This window comes from Lissotriton vulgaris, unplaced genomic scaffold, assembly GCF_964263255.1.
Source record: "Lissotriton vulgaris unplaced genomic scaffold, aLisVul1.2 SCAFFOLD_5729, whole genome shotgun sequence".
NCBI classification, from domain to species: domain Eukaryota; kingdom Metazoa; phylum Chordata; class Amphibia; order Caudata; family Salamandridae; genus Lissotriton; species Lissotriton vulgaris.
In genome coordinates this window covers 104,432-107,691 of record NW_028242154.1, presented here as the reverse complement: position 1 = coordinate 107,691, position 3,260 = coordinate 104,432, and the positions used below count along the sequence as shown (strand labels likewise).

The 3,260-nt window shown below is 29.7% G+C and overlaps 1 pseudogene; it reads left to right on the top strand.

The window, feature by feature from the left end:
• The first annotated feature begins 212 nt into the window (after nt 1-212).
• Nucleotides 213-1,616, top strand: LOC147669037 (uncharacterized; annotated as a pseudogene).
• Nucleotides 1,617-3,260: the final 1,644 nt, after the last annotated feature.

Genomic DNA, 3,260 nt, shown 5'->3' with positions numbered 1-3,260 from the left:
TAATAATATACTCTTTTCATGTTTTTCCTAACAGCTACAACAACATCACAAAACAGTATCCCCAACAAAAGAATAAAGCAGAAAAAATGTTTGCACTGTTTAGAAAACACGTAAGTATATACTTAACTACTTATCACTTACTTAGATTAATTGACACATTTTCCTTGACATTAACTATTATGTATATATTTTTTAGATATACAAAGTAGAAAATGACAGAAGGAGCAGAATTTGTTACCAGCCAGAAAGTAAAACTATTACTGTGCTACATGGGTTACACTTATACACAAGAAAAGCAATATGGCATGAAAGTTAATTGGAAATGTTGTAAATATTATTCTAACAAGTGTTATGGAAGAGCAACAACTAGAGAAGCTACAGTACTGTATACTAGGGAACACAATCATCCACCAAATGTTACTGAAATTGAAGTTAGAACAGCTTTGGAAAATATAAAAGAGGCAAGTACAGGTTCCCAAAAACAAACAAACGTCATATTAAAAGAAGCCATTCCTAAAATCCCTAAAACTGCCACAACCCAAATGCCAAATATTCTTTCCCTAAAAAGAACTATAGCACGAACTAAAAAAGCTACTACTACTACCACACCACCTCCCAGCACATATCATGATATAATTTTAAATGCTAACCAAATTATAACTTTAAACAAACAACCATTTATAGTTTACGACAATGAAAACAATGACAAAAGACTTATTATTTTTGGTACAAATGTGAATTTAGTTAAACTTCAGCAACGCCAATATTGGATGATGGATGGAACATTTAACATCTGTCCCAAACCATTTTTCCAATTATACACAGTACATGGCCTCTACCACAACTGCAACATACCTCTACTATATGCACTATTACCAAACAAAAATAATTCCACATATATGGAATTATTAAATATTATTAAACAAAAAACAAATGATTTTTCTCCTGAAAAAATAATTCTAGATTTTGAGCAAGCAATGCTTTCAACAATCCTAAAAATCCACCCCCATACCTGCATTCAAGGCTGCTACTATCATTTAAACCAGTGTTTATGGAGACATCTACAAAAAACTACCTTAAGTGTAGAATATGCTACTAACTCTTCTTTTGCATACTAAATTAAAAAGCTCATTCCACTTGCTTATGTCCCAGAAACAGACGTAGCTGAACACTACAACATTCTTATAGACAGCCCCTTCTACAAACAAAATGAAGCTAAGTTGAGTCCATTTCTGGACTACTTTGAAGACACGTGGGTAGGCAGACTCCGCAGATCTGGCCACAGAAGAAACCCCAAATTCCTAATACCCTGGTGGAACGTTTACAGAAGCACCTTAAATGGAGAATCTAAAACTAACAATGCAGTAGAAGGTTGGCACAATGCATTTGTACAATCAACTGGCAGAACAAAACCTACTCTGGAACATTTTATTAAATGCCTACAGAAAGAACAGAGCTACCAGGAATTCAGAATGGACCAATCCATAACTGAACTGGTCCCTAAAACGTCAAAACAAAATAAGCAAATGCACAAATTCCTAGAAGAACAAGTAAAATTATACCCTAGTACAAAAGGCATAGAATACTTAAACATCATTGCCAAAACCCTACTCTGAATAATTACCAAAACCAAATAAAGCCCTAAAACTATCACCTAAATATGCATAACATTTCTAATGTGATCTTTAAAAGTATTTAATGTATGCAATATATAGAAATATTATTCACATATGTGCACACATTAAATAAAAATAAGAACTATAAAACAATGCCATATTAATAATCACATTACCCACCCACAAAAGATAACACTGAAATGACTTACCAATCATGTTCTAAATCCAATGACGTCCTTCTCCACCAAAGTAATCCAGGTAGTGCAAAAGTAACCCAAAATAAAATTTAAAAATACAACTGTTCCCAAAATAACAAATCCACGGTGTGAAGAGCCATCGAATAACCATAAAAAACCCGAAAAATGTAAAAATTAAAGAAACGCTCCAGGAAAACTAAAAAGTGAAAAGAAGTGTTTGCAAAGCAGTGGTGAATAAAACCAACAAACACTTCCTTAAAAAAAAATACCGGAACTTCCGATGTAACGAACACCTATAACAAAAACATAGAAAACAGACATTCCCACCCAGATAAACTAACACACAATTAAGTACTAACATTATAAAATACATATATTTGGTAGTACATATACTTTAAACATACAAAAAGTAACTCTGTAAACAATCCTATAACTAAGTAAAACTACGTGTATCTACCACACGGAAATAATTGTTTTCAAAATGTAAAACACAACTCCCTCACATTTAATACCACTAAATAGAAGCACACTACTCTCAAAACATCATTAAAAGACACATAAAACATATAAAATAAACCTTACCTGAAGCGACGTGAAGTGTCTTCCAACTGCGAGCAGCTCTTCATCCAAATCACCCAAAACGACCTAACCCGGTTAAAAAATGAAAGAACCCAAAACCACTAAAATAGTCCAAAGTAATAAATATAATATCAATACTTAAAACAATTGCCTAAAATAATTTCAAAATAGCTATTATTTGGAAAAAATGTTTACTTTTGTAGTACTCTGATGTTATTTACAAATATGTATAAAAAGTTAATAAATAAATATTATGAAAACAATAATATTTATTTAAACAATGTATAGAAATATTACTAGATTGTCACACAATGTATAAATTTAACAAAATTGTTAACAAAATATTTTCCTTATATTATAAAACTTTTATGTTCACGATTGAAGGTGAAAAAAATTATTATGAATATAAAAATTGTTATTACATTTTTTTATTTAATATATAATATGTAATACTATACAAAATAATATTACATATTAATAATGAGAATTTTTAAAAATATAATGCTTCTGTAAATTTGCTTGTCATTGTGTTTAGAAATTATTATCATAAAAATAAATGTTTCATAAATTTGAATTTGTTATGATTTAAATTGTTATCTCTTGAAAAAATCAAAAACATAATAAAAAAATATTTTACAATCATTTTGCACATTTGATGTTATTGTATTACTATAATCTAACAATCTTATTATTGGGAAAATCTCCTGTGTATATAAAATAGAAGTAGGTGCTGGACACTAATTATTTAATAATTAATATTCCAACTCCAGTCTACGTTAAATTGGAGTAGGTGCTAGACACTAATTAATTGATAAATAATATTCCTACTCCAATATACATTAAATTACATTAGGTGCTACACACTAAT